A 19,459-nucleotide genomic window follows, 5' to 3' on the forward strand; every position below is an offset into this window, starting at 1 on the left:
AGAGGGCTCCAATGGTGGCTAGGGAAGAAGTGGACGTTACAGGGACCACTTCTAGCCATTTGGAGTGCGAGTCCACAACTAGAAAGAATGTTTGTCCCTGGAAGGGCCCCACAAAGTCCAGATGCAGGCGGGACCATGGGTTGCAGGTGGCCTCCCAGTGTTGAGCCAGTGCTTGAGACGGTGCTGGTCGGGTTTTCTGGCAGGGCTGGCAATGGGCGACTCAAGACTCGATTGCATCATCAATCCCAGGCCGCTATACATAGCTCCAGGAGAGCGCCTTCATCTGCACGATCCCCAGATGGGTCTCATGCAGCACAGTTAGGACTCACTAATGCAGGGCTGAGGGCACCACCACCCTACTCCCCCACAGAAGGCACCCCTTGTGTACTGAGAGCTCGTCCTAGTGGGACGCATAAACTGTAAACTCCGGGCCCATCCAACTGGTGGGCCATCCCCACCACACCCAGTCCAAAACTTAGGAGAGAATCTTATCCTTGGTGGATAAGCGGCCTATGTTCTTCGTGTGTACCAGGCGGTTCGGGAGGAACACAAAAAGCAGGATCTGGTGCACTGGAGCACAGTCCAGGTCCCCTGATGGCTGCAGCAGGCAGCTCAGGGCGTTCGCATGGCCCATCACCTTCCCGGGGTGGTACTGGAGGGCATATTGGTACCCCGCAAGGAAGATGGACCACCGCAAGATCCGGGGCAATCTGTGGTGTTTGCCGGTCAGGGGTGAATAAACCAAGCTAGGGTTTATTGTCCGTCAGGATGGTGAAAGGCCAGCCATAGAGGTAATCATGAAACTTTTTTACCGTCACCACTGTGGCCAGGCCCTCCTTGTCAATCTGTGCATAATTGCGCTCCGGTTTCTGCAAGGTCCGTGACCTCGCGGCCATCCAGCAGCACATGAGCTAGGACAGCACCCACCCCATATGGAAAAGCATCGCAGGCCAAAATGACGAGCAGCTGCTCATTGAAGTGCTCCAGCAATATGTTCAAGGTTAGGAGCTCCTTTACCGCCTGGAAAGCGGCGGCTTGCCAGCAGCCCTAAACCCACAGAGCCCTCTTGTCTAGGAGCCTATGGAGGGGCTCAGCCACCGCTGCCTTGTGGGATGGAAGGCATGGTAAAAGTTCAAGAGGCCAAGAAAGGCTTGTAGCTCTGCCTCGTTGGTGGGGGCCAGTGCGTCACAGATGGCCCTGATCTCCTCCTGCACTGGGTGGATCCTGCTAGCATTCACAGTGTAGCCCAGAAAGTCAAGTTTAGGGACTCCCAGGAGGCATTTTTCCTGCTTTACCTTCAGGCTGGCCGAATCGAGCCCCTGGAGCACAGCGTGGAGGCAGCAATCAGCACATCACAGTCCATTAAATTCTGAAAGATCCCTGAAAGATCCCTGAGGCTACGCTGACCCCAAACTAGAGGCATTTGACTCAGAAAGTCACAATTGTTTGGGCCTCGGCTGTGGCGGTGTCTATTGGGAGCTGCTAGTATGCCTGGGCCAAGTCCAACTTGCTGAAAATTTTAGCCCCCACCAGTGAAGCTAGCACATGGCTGACCATAGGGACCAGGTAGGTGTGGTCCTGTAACGCCCTATTGATAGTGCATTTGTAGTCTGCATAGATGCGAACACTCCCATTGAGCTTCACTGGGGTGACAATGGGGATCTCCCATTGCGCATTGGCGACTGGCTCTAAGACTCCTTGCACCACGAGGTGGTCTAGCTCCTCCTTGATCTTAGGCTTTAGGGTGAAGGGTACGTGCCAGGCCTTCAGCTGTATGGGCTGTACATTGGGGTTCAGCTGCAATGCCATAGGGGGTCCTGTATAAGTCCTTAGAGTCCCATCGAAAACAGCCGGGAACTCCCTGCAGTTGTGCTGAAAGTCCATGCTTGAAGGGGTCTGATGGATGCCTGTTACCCGGATTCCTAAAAGGCCAAACCACGACTGGTCCAATAAGCTACAAAGGGCCCTGTCTACGACTAACAATGGCAAGGTCTCCAAAAACTGTCCATATTTTACTCTAAAGAACTCTTGTACGGCGACCTGTTTCTGGAAGTCCCGCACAATAACCAGGGAAGGGTGCAGACGGGGTCCCACCCCTAGGCACAGTTGTTTGAGGGTCTGGGCCAAGATGACTGTGAAGATGGCCCCCGAGTCAATCTCCATTTTGCATGGAGCGCCCTCTATGAGTACAGTAGTCTTGGCCAGCTGATGCTGTGAGGGAGTGCAGCTCCTTGACGAGGGCAACCTCATGACATTGGCTATTTTGTCCCTGGGTTGCTACCCTCCAATGTCTGGTGGGTTGACTTGGAGTGGCAAACTCATGTTTTCCTGCACTGGTGGCAGACAGCATCCCAGAATTTGCAGAAGCAGTGCTTGTGGGGCTCCCCACAGCTGGCACACTATTGGGCAGGTGCAGTTTCTGTCACATGTGGCAGCAGATGCTTCAGGGCTGCATGGTGAAGCTTGAGAGTGTCATTGCCCTCCAAATCCTCCAAAGAGGATGATGATGAAGTGGCTTGATGTGCAGTGGCCATGGGAAACCCTTGTTTAAATCTTTGCTCTGTCAAAGAAACTGGCTAGGTGACCTTGGACCACTCACACATCTGACGGACTGCCTACTCCTATGCTATACCTATACAAACCCACCTAGGGTTGCTCACCCTGGGCTAGGAATTAATAGAGATTTGGGGGTTGATGCTGGGGAAGGTGGGAACAGATGAGAGGAGGAACCTCAGTGAGGTATAATGTTATAGAATGCCCCCCCCCCCCAAGTAAGTTTACTCCTGCAGAACTGATCCTTGTAGTATGGAGATAAATTCCAGGAGATCCTCAGCTCCCCCCCCCCCCCCCCAAAAAAACCCCTGGCTTAATGACCCTGTACCCATGCCCCTCCTGGAGCTTGGCAACTCTAAACCTGCCCAATGGCTAATGTCATCTTCTGAGGCTTGGCTTCTGCTGCCCACACCTTCAGAGATTAGACAGGTGGCAACCTGAGAGGGGGTCTTCCTGGTCATGACATCAAAACTATGGAACTCCCTCCCCTATGATAGACTTCTATCTCCTTTTGTCACTGTTGTTCTCCAGCAGATGAAAACTTTTCTTTTTTTCTGGCTTTCAGTGATCCCTCCTGTTACTACCCTGTGCTTAAATTACTGTGTGGGGGAGGGGGGAGTCCTATGATTTTAATATGTATTTCAGTTTTGGTTGTATAATATAGTGGGTTCTGTGCATGTCAGAGTCTCAGAGTAAGTGATGACAAGCTCTTTAATTGACATGATATAGGATAGGCTACATTACAAGACTGAAGATGGGGCCTGCTGGCCCAACTTATATACATCTCTGGATTCCTGCACTAACACATCATTGGGTCATTCAAACCGGTGGGGGCTTGTGATTGGTCTAGGGCTGCAGGGATTTGGATCCTGCAGCACTTTGTTACCAAGTCCCCAAGCTCAGTCCGCCTGGCTCCAGTGGGCTTGGTGGGAATATCCAAAGTCTTCTCTTGAGTCCACATACATAACAGGTTGTAATTGTTTTTATGATGTGTCCCTATAAAGCTTGTTCAAACTGTTAGCCACCTTGGTGGCTCTGATGGGGCAGAAAGGAGAGGTATAATTTTTGTAAATTAAATAAATAACCTACCTCACAGCAATCCTGAGGTGACAATGGGGATAAAATGTAAAGGAATGATGTAAAGCACTATAAAGAGAAAGACAGGGTATAAATTAAATACATAAATACAGTGTAATGGAACAGCAATTTAGATTAGCAATGAAAGTAGGTAAAACTGTAATCCTATACACATTATATTTTGCTAAGGTCCCTTCTTTCCCCAAACCTGCCCTCCCCAAGCTTCACCCCCCCCCCCCAAATCTCAAAGAATTTTCCAATCTGGAGTTGGCAACCAGAAGACTGAAAGTGTACCCACTGAATTACTATATAATTGATGATAGCAGAGTTACTTATTTTTTTCTACTGATTTCAAAGGGTGAGTTAGCAGGGAAAATCTGATTTGCTTTGGTTAGTGCCATCTACTTATGAAACTAAAAGAAAGGATATACAGTACTGTAACTAGATGTATAACACAAAGTCTCTGATGCCAGAGGATTATATGTAATGTATTTATTAGATGTAACTCACATCCTGCTATACATTTCAGAAGAAAATAGTTGGTGCAATCCTATAAAATCTGCAGCCAGAGCCCATGTGTATTTACTCTGAAGTAAAACCTACTGAGTTTAGTATGATTTGTTCTCCAGGAACTGGACATAGGAGATTGCAGCCTTCTGCATTTTAAATCCCGTTGACTGAGAGATTAAATGTACAAAACAGACTCCCCAAAGACTTACAGTAGCCTAGTTCCCAGCTCTTCGTTTCCTGGAATCAATTACATTTTTTTTAAACAATGACAATCGCTGGAATTTGATCCTTCTACCAACAGCCCTCACATCCCCTCCTTAGCCCCTTTGCAGAGCGCTTTCCGATCTGAACCCGCCTCCTGCCAAGAGGAACGCAAGCCAATTGATTTCTACGGCTGCCACTCAAGCAGAGCTGCGACTGCCAGCCGGCTGCAGGTGTCCTGTACTGTGCAGCTCCTACTGGAAGGAACCTGGCCTGGCGTTGTAGCTGCAGTTAGATCTGACTTCCAGCGGCAGCCCAGGAACAGTAGCAGACAGGTGAAAGGAGGCGTTCGGACACCGGGCTCTTTTGCAGGTATTTTTGGGAAGGGGAAACGAAAGAGGCATCTCCTTTGTATCTTGTATTCTTTTCGATCACAGAGAGGGGGTTCTTAACTGCAGCTTTGTTTTTAATGGCTTTAAACTTCTGTGAATTGGCAGTTCAGTTTTGCTACTTTTTATTCAGCGTTTTCAGTTAACAGTACCCTTTGAAGTAAACTAGCATTGACAAGAAATATTAATGGGGATAAAAACTATTTTAAAACATTTTGAAGTACAAAACTGCTAGTAATCCCTTTAATAATTAATTTCCTAGGAGCTGATAATGTAGAAGTAATGCCATTTTCTTTTTGTTGTTGGTTATTTACAGAGCAGAAAGTGCTTTGGGATATTGGTGTGTTCTCTGTGGATGGGATATTGTAATAGAATATATATATATGTATGGGTGCATTTTTCACTGACAGAAATAGGGAAGAGGGGAAATGGAAAGGTGTTGGACCAAGCTTTATGTGCCTAAAGAACGAAAAAACATAGGCACTCTATAGCCTGCTTGCATTGTTCATTATCAAACACTGAGAAAGAAGACTGAAACACTGTAAAACTCTGAAACTCTGTGTAAATGCTGTTTCTGGTGCCTGTCTTCATAGCAGTAGCTTCATTGTGGCCTACTTTCTCAACTGATGTTTTTGTGATAACTGTCAACAATTTCATTCATAACTGGCCACACCCAGACTTTTATTCTGTGACATTTAAATTCATTAGTGGATTCAGATCTTTCTTCTTTCCTTATCTTTTCAAAGATCAAAGGTGTTTCTGAGTCATGAAAAAACTAGGACATTTCTCTGCTTTCAAGAATGATGTTGCATTTACTTCTCTTTCTTGGCCATGTTTGATCATTGGAGAGGAAATTAGCACTGTTTAACCTTAGTATCTTTCCAGAGGCTTACAGTGTTGGATAGGAACTGAGAGGAATGAAAAATTCATGCAGAGCTGTGGGCTAAAGTGAACTAGCATTGCTAGCACATACTGGATAATCTCAAATACCCCTATTGTTTTTTCAGAAGTTTATTACCTATGTAATGTGTTCCTAAAACATAATAACATTACAAATTTTAATTGATATCACACTGTGCAGATTAATATTATTGGTTCTCATATGTTAAAAGTAGACATCCCGAAGATGGTATGGAACTTGACAGGGTAATTAAAAATTATTTACATTATTTATAGTCCATCTTTCTCACTTGGACTCAATGTAAATGTGACTACTTTCCTAAAACTATATTGAGGAAGTTACTAAACTAGTTTTCTACGTTATCACTTGTAATAGTCAACAGATACTGACAGGAAATTTCATCCAAGCTCAGCCAAAAATGATCAAACCAATACAATTTATTCATGAACCTGCCTTATACCATTGATCTTTCTAGCTCAGTACTGCCTACTCTCTTGCAGCAGCTCTCTAATGTCAAAGGCAAAGAAGGGTCTCTCTCTGCATTTGCTACCTGTGATCCTTTAACTTTCTGCAGCAATTACTGAATTTGGAACTTCTTGCAAAGCATGTTCTGTATCACTGAACCATAGTCCTTCCCTGTGAGAAGTAGCAAACTCACAAGGTATCTGATTGAAATATATCTGCCATGTCTATATCTATATCTATATATCTATATCAATCTATCTAGATCTAGGTATATATACTATATGTACTATAATATTCTTGATGCCCAATGTAACTATTAGCAGGTGCATCCATATATGGTAAATAAAGTAACAACCTACCTGACTGACAGGTAATTGACCTTTGATCAAACTGATATGTGTATTTTGCTGAGGGTTGAAGTCTAGCTGGAATAAATTCTAATAACATTTCACGTGAAACCAACAAGGGTGACGTAGAAAGGGCTTGTGGCTTGTACCAATATCAAGCACCTGTTTAGTAATTAAGTAGTAATTGAATAAAACCATTTTTCTCTTAGAAACACAAATCAAAAGTAAAAGGATATAAACTGAGCAACTGACTTAAAATGCAGGCCAATAATAGTGCAATCCTAAACGGAATTAAACCTTTTAAGCCACTGTCTTCAGTTTATTTAAAAGGATATAACTCTGTTTAGGACTGCATCATCAATTCACGAAACAGGTAAGAACCTGTTTTTCTTTCTTTGTTTTTTATTTCCATATGACTAGGATTTAATCCTTATGTATCTGGTCTAAATATGCTTTGGTTACCTTTGAAGTCAGTAGGATACTATGATGCTGTTTCAAGATCATGCCAGGATTCCTCATCATATGGATACTTAATTGCAATGTGGTCATATTTTCATTCTGAACCATAAACCATATGGGAGTTATATGGTCTGTTTGATAGACTGCTGCATATGCAAATTCTCTGAGAGCAATCCTAAACAGGTCTACTCAGAAGTAAGTATCATTTTATTTCAGTTGGGCTTACTCCCAGAAGAGTCTTTTTAAGATTGCAGCCACCATGCAAGGATTTGACTAGATTTTCATATACCTAGCACTTTTTATTCTTTATGAACTGACACAACTCATTAAGGATTATTTTAACTAGCAATGCATTGGGTTGTTCTTTGAAGTTCAGAATATCATTGATATTGCTGTTGGAAGCAGTGGTTTGATATGCAGTAGGCTTCCTCTTGCAATTATGTTGCTTTTGTTCAGAAAAATATAAACAGGAAAGTCCAGAATATCACCAATGCTGTTCCAGATTGTCTGCCCATTGCTAGGCTGAGATCAATCCCAAATGAATGTGGTGGTGTCATGCATCATATCTCATCAACCTAATGTTTATTTTTAAAATGTGTCTAAAATTTTATGGGTATTATAATTCAGAATTCATTTTTGTGACTGCAATGTATATTGTACACTTTAATCCTGTCTGCTGTATCAAGTGAAATTGACCCCATGGGTCTTCTTGAAACTTCATTGGTTGCATTGAAACTTGCAATGGATAGAGCAAAAGAGCTTTGTAAATTCTGCATGTTCCATAGTGCGTGACTGTTTGAGTTACTTAATTGCTCATTATTAAACTATTTGAACATTGGGTTCATTAACACACTTTTAATCCATACTTACCTCTATTAGGCAAAAGCTGCAACCTTCATGATAACATGCCTGCTGAAAGTTACATATGGATAAACACCCACCAGTGGCTATTAGCCTCAAGATATAGATGGAACAGTATCTGAGTCAGTGATGCTCTATATTCTTGGTGCTTGGGGGGGGGCAGCAGTGGGGGGGGCTTCTGGAGTTCTGGCCTCACTGGTGGACATCCTGATGACACTTGAGTATACTGTATGATACAGTGTTGGACTGGATGGGCCTTTGAGCTGATCCAACATGGCTTCTCATATGTTCTTATAGCTTCTATAATGATGAATTACTCAGGCCATACATGTTTCTAAATAGAATCAAAATTACGCATTTTAGCAACTCATCAGTATAACATCTGCAGAATGATTTGCAGTTACATTAAGTCTTAGGGACAAATTATTTTCAAGATGAAATTTTCCAGTGGAACATAAACCTGTGTATTTGATGGAGAGTGCCCTAATAACTAGTATTCATCAAGATACAGTATGGGTAGTGTTTTAATCAGTTACAGTGCTTTGTTATAGTGACATGACGATATTCTCTTGTAATTCAGATCTGCCTCCAAGAGGCGGGGTGTCTTTTGGCTTTAAGAGCTGGGCTGGGGACAGCTCAGTGATATGAGGAATGTATCCTTGGCTTAATGTGAGATATGGATGATGGTGATGGTCTGTGTGAATACCACTCCAAGATGTTTCAGTACTGCTTGCTGCTGCTTGTGTTGCAGAGGTGGCTTTTCCTATCCTGTATTAAAGCAGCCCATGTTCCTCTGGCACATAAAAGATTGTAAATTTGGCACCAGACAAGCTTTAATGGGAAAGAAATTCATCGGTTTGGGTGCTGCTATTGAAAAGGCCCTGTCTCTGGTGCTGAATCTCCTCCTAGTATCTGATAGTATCTGATAGCGGAGGAACTCAGAGCAGAGCCTCTAATGAAGATGTGAATTGATGGGGTGGTTTTTATAAGAAAAGGCATCCTGGATCCAAACTTCAGAGTTTCATAGATAATAGGCATGACTCCGAATTATGCTCATAAGTGAACCAGAAACTGTTTGGGATTTTTAAAAAAAGAATGATTCCTAAAACTGGTACATTGAATCAGTTGAAGCTGTTGAACTAGGGTTGCCAGCTCCAATTTGGGAAATACCTAGAGGTTTTGGAGGTGAAGCCTTAGGAGGGCAGGGTTTGGGGAAGGAGAGCGACTTCATTGAAGTATAATACCATAGAGTCCACCTTTCAAAGCAGCCAGTTTCTCCAAGTGAATTGATCAAGATCAGTTGTAATAGCAGGAGATCTCCAGCCACCACCTCGAGATTCAACCCTATTATGAACAGATTGGATAGTTGGCCACATGTAGAATGTTGTATAGCAGTTCAACAGAACTGTAATCAGAGCATGGATAACTCCAAGCAAAATGATAGGAAGCTGTTGGCAAATAACCAGTAGCACTAAAACAAATACTGCCTGGGATCACATCTGCCTAGAAGTTAACATTCTGACCTAGAAGCCCTTAATTCCATACAGGTGGTGAAAGGCCCTAAAATAAAGCCCAAGTCATTTTGCTACACATATGAACCAAGAAGCTTTCTGGCACTGCAAAAAATTCTGGAGCATCACATATAGATTACATGCTGCCCCACTGGTTATACAATCAACCCATTTCTGAAGGAACTCTACATATGTTCTGATCACTAGAACACTCTCTTGCCTAGTGCTGGGCTCCAGCACTGAAAATAGGTTTTTGGAACAAAGCCCTGGTAAATCATGCTCAGATTAAGTTCTGAAAGATACATTAAGATATGGTACACTGGAAGTTTTCAAATGTGCTGACTCCAAAACTATTTATGCACTGCTGACTAATTCAACCCTTTTAAAGATTTTCAATCAATTTTGGCACAGTGCCTTTCAGCTGACATTCTTAGTTGTATTTAATGTGTAATTTCTATTTGTAAGGCCAAACCCTTTCTGGATTGCTTTTGCACACTTGTTCCTATAATTAATGTTTTATTATTATTTCTTTATCCCATGGTTACAGCTTCTGGAATCATCTAATTCTGCTGCCAAATGTGCTCTTCATCAAAATCATGCTATTTAGAAATGTTAGCTTGTAATTTGCCTAATAGCTTTACATTTATAGACACGTCTTCTTGCTAGAAGCTTCACATTCTATTATGAATCACAGATGTTTATCCCTTTCCCCTCTCATTTGTATCTATTATTTCTACTTCCCTGCCATGATCTTTCTACACCCCCTATGGGAGTTTTTTTATTACAGTTTGTCAATGCCACTAATGTTGTTTCCTAAAGTAGGTCAAGAGAGAGAAAGAGTAATATGAGGTCCTGAATTGCTGAGAGGGCTGAGTGTACTGTTTCCGTGATGCTTCTTGTCTCTGCCAGCAGACAATTATAGAACAGAACTGGAAGGTGCATCCTATTGTGAGATGTACAATCTCTCACATTAGGACCCAGAATGCAAAACTTAGTGATAAGGAAGACCTGAGATATTTTGCTCAGAATTATTTTACATGTGTATAGTCAGGAAGATGTGGCTAATTGTTAGGAACTTTGAGTCAGATACAAATACCATTTTCATCCATCATAAGTTACTTCCACCATTAGAAGAGGTTGGATGATGCTCTTACCTCTCCTCCCTTCCACAACAGACTGATGTTCCTGAGGGCCCCAGAAACAACATTTCAGAGGGTTCAGTAGGCTGCCATATAAGGGGACAGTAGGGAAAGTTTTATTTATTTATTTATTTATTTATTTATTTGAGATTTATATCCCGCCCTTCCCACAAATGGCTCAGGGCGGCTTCCAACAATTTAATCAACATAAAATTTAAACAATATTAAGTATAAAACAATTAAATATTTAAACAGTTAAAACTTTAAAAACAGTTAAAACTATTTCATCAGCTCAGCTCCACTGGCATTATTTCAGATCCAATCCATTCTTTTTATTGATTAAAACACGTATTCTCCACTTATCTGTCACAGAGATCCACAGAGAGGCCTGCACTAGTAAAATCAATTAAAAGTAGTCGATCAGAAATAAGAACAAGCTGCCAACAATTCCACAATCACAAAATATTTTCAGAATGTTATTGAAATCAATAGAGCCACATTAAAATAACTATTTAAAACAACTGTTTAAAACAATAGTTTTAATCACCGTATGAAAAATTAACAGGAAAAGTATGAAAAGTTAGGAGTTAATAGCAAAACAAACCTCATGAGGACAGAAGTTCCAAACATGGAACAGGGTTTCTCCACCCTACTTCAGTGTATAAGGCTCACATGGAAAACTTGCTCATTCACATACCCTGGTATCAACCATTTATACCAAGAAACATGGTGGGAACCAATGAAAATGTATCAGAAAAGATGGAATAAGCTCAAATAAGGTTGACCCTATTCAGGGCTTTAAAAAAAAGGCAGCAGGAACTTATTTGCATATTAGGCCATACCTCCTGACATCACCATTGTTTTACATGGGGCTTTTTCGTAGGAAAAGCCCAGCAGGAACTCATTTGCATATTAAGGCCCCCCCCCAACATACACACACTCTGCACCAAGCCAGCCAGAACTGCATTCCTGCTCAAAAAAAGCCCTATTAACAACCAGAAACGTTGCATCAGTCGAAGCTTCTGAGAACTTTTCAAACAGAGCTCCACTGACATTGCATTTTCACTCCATTTAGAGCACGTTGTCACTGAACATGTATTTGGCCTGGTCAGATTTTATAGGATATATTGCAACTGATATATTAAAGGCACTCAGTGCTTGTTACTAGTTCTGCATCTTCAGGTCTGATTCACACTTTCAAAAAGCCCAGTAACAATACCTTAGGATCCTCTGTACCTCATAGCCCTTAGTATTGCGCTCATCAATCTTTTTGCTTTGTTAGAAAAAGTGTGTTAGGCCTAATGGCAGGGAGCCAGTTTGGTGTAGTAGTTAAGCGTGTGGACACTTATCTGGGAGAACCAGGTTTGATTCCCCACTCCTCCACTTGCACCTGCTGGAATGGCCTTGGGTCAACCATAGCATTCATAGGAGTTGTCCTTGAAAGGGCAGCTGCTGTAAGAGCTCTCTTAGCCCCACCTACCTCACAAGGTGTTGTGGGGGGGGAGGTAAAGGAGATTGTAACTGCTCTGAGATTCAGAGTGTAGGGCAGAATATAAAACCAATATAATCACCTTCTTCTTCTAATGGTATAGAACTAGTAACAGCAATTGTAATGAAATGAGGATGCACATAGCAAATGAGTGAAAAATCAAAGACTTGTGGATTGGTATGAAAGGATCTAGGGTGTGTATTTTTTAATTAAATTAACATAATAAAAAGGGTGAGAGGGAAGAAAATACCAGGCAAATAAATTTCTTTAGAACTTGGTATTGTTTGCTGAACAAACACAAATTTTATTGATTCTGAGACTATGGCTTGGATACTATGAATGAGTTCCACATGCACTAGATATGTTTCTGCAATGGAATGTATTGGTTTTTCTACTAAAATTTTATTTTGTGCAAGGGGCAAATGAAAACCACTGATCTTGTGCAAATTCAAGCTGACTCCGTGGCAGAGACTTATCTCTAGAATTTGGTCATATGGTCTAAGCCTAAGTATTGATAGAATATGAAAAATATAAATTAAAAATACATTCTAGTCTACAGCCACTATCTAGATATGTAGAAGCAAAACTGAATCCCAGCAATAACCTAAGCTGTGGGAGTATAATTTCATCCAACACGTGTGTGTGTGTGTGTGTGTGTGTGCACAACTGAGTCAATCCTTTACTGAGTCAATCAATCTCATGTTGGGTCTTCCTCTTTTCCTGCTGCTTTCAACTTTTCCTAGCATTATTGTCTTTTCTGGGAACTCTTGTCTTTTCATAATGTGACCAAACTATGATAGCCTCAGTTTAGTCTTTTTTAGCTTCTAGGAGATTTTATCTAGAGCCCACTCATTTGTCTTTTTGGCAGTCTGTAATATCCCTAAAACTCTTCACCAACACCACATTTCAAAGGAATCAGCTTTCTTCCTGTCAGCATTCTTCATTGTCCAACTTTCACACCCCTGCACAGTAATAGGGAATACTATGGCATGAATTAATTCGATCTTGGTTGCCAGCAGCACATATGACCCATGTACGGTTCCCAAGTTCCCTCTGGGGGTAGAGGTTCCCCTGATTTTTGGGCCTCTAACCCCATAATGGGCTGGCAGGAGGAGCCCTGCCCCTGAAATGCTCCAGCGCACTACGACATGCCCAGCACAATAACATCACCTGGAAGTGATGGTATCGTGCCAGACACATCACACATGCGACACTGGCAATTGGGTAAAAAATTATATGATGCCATAGAGTTTTTACCTAATTGCTAGAGCATCATGTATGTGACATACCCAGTGTGATACTGTCAGTTCCAGGTGATGTAATCATGTCAGGCATATCACGGTGCACCAGAGCTTTCCCGGGGTGGGGCTCCACCTGTCAGCCTATTATGCTGCAGTGGTGGCCTGAAATCGGGGTAACCCCTGCCCCCAGAGGGAACTTGGGAAACCCTCACATGGAGCCTGGTAAGACTTAGCAACCCTAAGCCCATGTTAGGAATTGCTTGTTGACTAGGAATACAGACATAGAATGTACATATCCATTCTATCAATGCAAATCCTCCAGTGTTATGGAGCCTTAATTAGCTATTTACTTGGAAGTAAATCCCATCAGTGAGTAAGTAAGAATAGGATTGGATTGTAGATTTATTGGCATTATGCAATAGAATTTTATACTGTTAATAAAGATGTTTGTATAGTCTAACATTAATTTAAATGCTTAAACAGTTTTGGTTAAAGCTTTGAATGTGCATTTTTTCATCATTATAGCTGAGAAAATGCCAGAGCTGGAGATTACATTTTCAATAAGTACTGTCATTTTGATGACATTCTTCTGTAGACTGATGAATCCTGGAAGAAGGAGGGAAAATACTGTGGGAGGAAGGTTTTTTTCAAAGATTTTTTTTCCATGACAGCTGTCTTGGTTGTAGTACAGTATCTAATCCCCCATCTAATCTAATAATCTTTTCAACTATTAGTTGTAACAGGAATTAGTAGGGTACTAAAGGCTATATTCCTGTGTAATACTGTTCATTTTTTTTTTAATTTTTAGGTTTTTCAATAACATCCATTACTTAACCTCAGTATGACTGCCATCTTGTATCTGAGAGTACAAGATTTGTTCCTGAAGGCAAAACCTTTGTACACTTACACTGGTTGTTATATTATTAGCTCATGTAGTGGCCTTAAAATAGCCAATTAGCCCCTAGTTTCACTGCAGGTGTTCTAGGACCTGTAGTGATTAAAAAGCTTCCCATTACTGCAATGAAGGCATGGAATATTTTGAGATAAAGGGCACACTGGAGGGAACTGGTTCAGATGGTAAGTATAAAGCAATCATAAGTCTGTTAGACTGTTAATAATGTTAAAAGGTTTATTCATTGTTATAGATTCACAGTTGGGACTTTGAGGCCTGGTCTGCAGAACAAGGTGATAATTCTCAAAAGGTAGAAAACAGGATTTGCACTTACCTGCAACTGTTGTTCATTGAGTGGCCAGCTGTGCAGTCACACATGGGTAAAGCACATGTGCAGGCCTGCCATGGAGAGAACTTTTTGAAGCTCAAAACACCTCAAGGTGCTCTGTTCCCCCTCTCCCACATTGTTTCCTGTCTTTTCTGGCATTATACAGAGGGAACAGAGTGCCTTTCCTTCAGTTCCTCTCTGCCACTGCCCAAATAAGGTAATGATTACCAAATTGATTTAAGAGCTCATAGTGGGGTAGAGGGATGGTTGTGTGACTGTATAGGTGTTCACTCAATGAACAATGGTTCCAGGAAAGTGCAACCCTGTTTTCATTATCATGGTAGCTATGCAGTCCCACATGGATGATTAATAAGCTGATTTACCAGTTTTAGGAAGGCAGGTGTGAGCTCTTCATTTAATAGAGGTTACAGAACTGCTCTTCCCAATGCTGCATCTCTTGTGGTATCTATATCCATCATGTAGCGTTTTGCAAAGGTGCAGGAAGAAGATTACATTGCAGTCTTGCAGACAGAGTCAGTGGAAAGACTATGGTGAAAAGCTGCAGGTGTGCGCTGGGCCCAGGTAGAATGGGCATGGATCTGCAATGGGCAGTTAACTTTGCAAGTTTATAACATAGTCTAATATATGTTACTATCCATCTTATGTTATATGAATCATAGAATAATTGAGTTGGAAGGGACCTCCAGAGTCATCTAGTTCAAACTCCCTGCACAATGCAGGAAATTCACAAGTGTCTCCCCCTATACATACACACACCTCGTGATCCCTGCTCCATGCTCAGAAGATGGCAAAAATCCTCCAGGATCCCTGGCTAAACTGGTCTGGAGAAAAATTGCTTCCTGACCCCAAAGTGATGATCAACATTTCCCTGGACATATAAGAATGGGCCACAAGAACTAAGAACTGATGCAGCCCTTCCTGCCCTCCTTCCTATGATCTGCCTAAATTAACAGGATTGGCATTGTTGCCATATGGCCAGTTTGGTGTAAGAACCAGTTTGGTGTAGTGGTTAAGTGTGTGGACTCTTATCTGGGAGAACCAGGTTTGATTCCCCACTCCTCCACTCGCAGCTGCTGGAGTGGCCTTGGGTCAGCCATAGCTCTGGCAGAGGTTGTCCTTGAAAGGGCAGCTGCTGTGAGGGGCATCTCAGCCCCACCTACCTCACAAGGTGTCTGTTGTGGGTGAGGAAGATAAAGAAGATTGTAAGCCACTCTGAGTCTCTGATTCTCTGAGTCTCTGATTCAGAGAGCAGGGCAGGGTATAAATCTGCAATTCTTCTTCTTCATCATCTGACCTCCAAAGAAGGACATCCACCACCTCCCGAGGAAGCCTGTTCCACCTAGGAACTGAAGAACGCAAGAGAAGCCATGTTGGATTTTTTTTCCTATTTAGATAGAAGAAGGTCCTTCTAACATCTAAGGAATGAAGGGCTTGTTGGCTTTTGTCTTGTGACTGAGGATATAACACTGGCAGGGTGATATCTTGGTTTAAACAGAACCTGGATGTTCTTTTGGGAAGGAACTGCAAAGAAATATGAAGGACTACTCTGGTATTAAATATTTTCAGAAAGGGGATGTTGTGTCTCAGCACTTGTAATTCTCTGACACACCTGGCTGATCACCACTAGAAACATGGTTTTCATAGTGAGTAGGCAAATGTGGCAACTGGCCATTGGCTCAAATGGTTCACCCATGAGTTGAAAGAGCACCAGTGTGAGGCTCCCCTGGGGGGGATCAGGGGCTGAACTGGCAGAAAGTGCCCGTTCCCAAATCAGGGTGGATATAACATAACAACTCAGAGGACACACCACCCACATGATTGCTAGATTTTCTGTGGCTATTTGTATCCTTTTGCCAGACATGTTTGTGTAAGACCAGTAGGCTGTTGTATGCTGCTTTGTGTTGCAGCGTATTGGTGTGCATGTGCAGCTCCTGCTGACTGAGACCCTCTCTCTGTGTGCACCCCAGCCTGAATGGGAGGCATCTGTGGTTAGCATGGTTTGTGATATGGTTTTGGTTTTTTTAGTAAGCCCTGTGGCGCAGTGTTAAAGCTGCAGTACTGCAGTCCTAAGACCTGCTCACGACTTGAGTTCGATCCCAGCGGAAGCTGGTTTCAGGTAGCTGGCTCAGGTTGACTCAGCCTTCCATCCTTCTGAGGTCGGTTAAATGAGTACCCAGCTTGCTGGGGTAAAAGTGTAAATGACGGGGAAGGCAATGGCAAACCATCCTGTAAAAAGTCTGCTGTGAAAACGTTGTGAAAGCAATGTCACCCCAGAGTCGGAAACGACTGGTGCTTGCATAGGGGATCTTTCCTTTTTCCTTTGGTTTTTTGTAATGGGACCCCTGCGAGAAGACTGTCAGTTAAGGCTCACCAGTGCCACCTGTCTCAGAATGTTCAGTTTTTTGGATTGGTGGCCAAGGGAGTTGAAGGTTTTGAGAAACCATAACTGGAGTGGGTTCATATGTAGCCTTTCATGTGGCACCTCTGATGTGATGGAGGCCATTAACCCCAGCAATCCTTAGATCAGGACAGCAGATTGGAAGCATGAGTTTTGGCACTGAATGTACAGTCTGATGGTCAGGATTGTTATGGCAGTAGAAACGCCCTGTATAGGATGCAGTCCAGGTGCCTATAAAGTCATAGAATTAGAAGGGACCTCCAGGGTCATCTAGTCCAACCCCCTACACAATGCAGGAAATTCCTCCCCCACACACATACATCCCCAGTGACCCTTGCTCCATGCTCAGAGGATGGCAGAAAAACCTCCAGGATCCCTGGCCAAACTGGTCTGGAGAAAAATTGCTTCCTGACCTCAGATCATCATTTCCCTGGGCATGTAAGAAGGGGACTCAAGAACTAAGCATTAAGGGTATCCTTTGTGTCAGTTCCAGCTTGGATTTCTTTGTATTGGCCTTTACATCTAGTGCTTTGAGTACCTGCAGTGTAAAGTGTCTTACAGGTGCTTTAATTTCGAACTGGCTACAACTAGCTAATTATTGAGTATGGGTACATCTTGCATCCCCATTTCTTCAGGTAAGCTACTACTATTGTTACAACTTTGGTGAACACCTTGGGCACTTTGGGAGGATCATGTATTGGAACTGACAGGAATAGCATTGGAAGCAGCAGTTCTTGTGTTGATCTGGCCTTATCTTGATGTGGAAATATGTGCCTATTAAGTGCAGGGTTAGCAGAAGGCAATACCAATACTTGATGTAGCCAAGGACCAGTAGTGAACTCCTGTTGACCTTCCATGACTGAAAATGGGACAGGACGGGACCAGTATTATTGGGATGCATGATTCTGAATGCCGTATCTGTTGCTCTCACTGGGATGCCTGAGACTTTGATTTCAAGTAAACTTATCATTCAAATGAGTTGTTCATAATTGAAGGTCTTTGCTGGGGGAATATATGGATGATTCTGCCATGATGTCTTCAGGGGAAGGCTTGGAGGTGTAATCCGGTTCCCTATTTTCAAAGCCACTATTGAATTCCCCTAACACATTCATCTCTTGATGGGGTTCTTGTGGAAAAACTGGATCATCCATGGGCCCACATCTGCTTGATCAGAACTGAGAGGAGCATAAGGATCTCAGACTTGGTCACACTAGTCACATTAGAGGTCTTAGCATGTTGATCGGAATAATGTTGAATATAATTCCATTGGAACTGACTAGGGAGGTGATTCTGAATGATGAGATGAGGAGGCTGATGACATGGATGGATGGTTCTGTCTTCTGGACTTTGCCTTCTGACATACAATGGGACAGTGAGTGACCCAATGGAGAAGATGTTCTGAGAATGGACACTGACTCTCTGAACGGTTCCACAGAGACTTTGTGGAGAACTGGGTCCTTATGATGAAGATGCGGATGAGTGGACAAGGACTTGGGAGACTTCTCTGCAAGTTTATGCTTGTGCTGAGCCTTCTTCAACAATCGCTCAAGGAGCTTCACACTTGTGATGTAGGGACCAAGTCCGTGGGTTTTCCTGTGACCTTATATAGGTTCAGAAAGGTTAGTTTGGTCTTGGAACCATTCGAACCAAGGAGCTCGAATCCTTGTGTCAGCAGTGGAAGGTGGTGTGGTGCTCAGATCTTTGTGTGGTGCTGGATGCAGCTTTTCCCCCAAAGTGCCCTTTTTAGGTGGGAAGCTCTGTCATGCCTTGCCTTCAGCTTAAATTGGTAACAGACGGAACAACGTGATACACTGGGTTCCTTGCTGAGGCATAGTAGGTATTAGGGTTTGTAGAATCTTTCGGGATCAAGTGCCGTGTTCTACTGGAGAAAGTTTTCCTTCCAGACGTTTCGTTCTCAGCTGCGGAGAACATCCTCAGTGGCGTTGCAGCCGGAGCAGGCGCTCAGACCTTCTTGGCTGCTGTGCATTGAGTGGAGCCAGGGCTGCTGGAGAGCTGCTATTTGTAGGCTGGAGGGGGTGTGATGGAAGGGCAATTGGTTTGTGGATGTGCCCATTGTTTGGTGGGGCTTCCTGGAAGGGTAGTGATAAGGAAACTGGCTGTTGAATGTGACCATTGTTCTGTGTTAATTGCTGGGAGGGTTGGAAGGGGTTTGAAGATAAGGAAGATGGTTGTTGACTGTGCTGATTGTTCTGTGGAATTTGCTGGTTGTTCTGAAACTTTCTGCAATTTATAGTCTGTAGGGTGTTTTGCAGAGCTGGGTACCAAGATTGGTGGATGAAAATGCCTTCTTCCTTTCTGTTAAAATTGTGCTGGTGTTTGTAAATCTCAATAGCTTCTCTGTTCAGGCGGGTATGATAATGTGAGACCGTAGAAAGGACTTCAGTTCTTTCAAAGTGGATGACGTGGTCTCCTTCTTGAAGTGAATGTTCAGCTACAGCTGATTTTTCTGGCTGAAACAAGCGACAGTGTCTCTTGTGTTCGGTGAGACGGGTGTTGATACTGCGTTGGGTAGTGCCAATGTAGACTGCACCACAGGAGCAGGGTATTTTGTAGACTCCAGGGGTTGAAAGTGGATCTCTCATATCTTTGGCCGAGCGCAGCATGTGGCGGATCTGTTGTGTGGGCTTGAAGACTGTGTCAACATTATGGCGTTTGA

The 19,459-nt window shown here is 42.9% G+C and overlaps 1 protein-coding gene across 1 annotated transcript in view; it reads left to right on the forward strand.

Moving 5' to 3' along the window:
- The first annotated feature begins 4,571 nt into the window (after positions 1–4,571).
- Positions 4,572–19,459, forward strand: part of PLS1 (plastin 1) — a 77,435-nt gene continuing 62,547 nt past the window's right edge. Inside the window, exon 1 of the mRNA XM_060242304.1 lies at positions 4,572–4,713. The gene's annotated coding sequence lies outside the window, so the exon portion shown is untranslated. The remainder of the gene's footprint in view (positions 4,714–19,459) is intronic.

The sequence above is a fragment of the Heteronotia binoei genome, chromosome 6 (assembly GCF_032191835.1).
Source record: "Heteronotia binoei isolate CCM8104 ecotype False Entrance Well chromosome 6, APGP_CSIRO_Hbin_v1, whole genome shotgun sequence".
Taxonomy (NCBI): domain Eukaryota; kingdom Metazoa; phylum Chordata; class Lepidosauria; order Squamata; family Gekkonidae; genus Heteronotia; species Heteronotia binoei.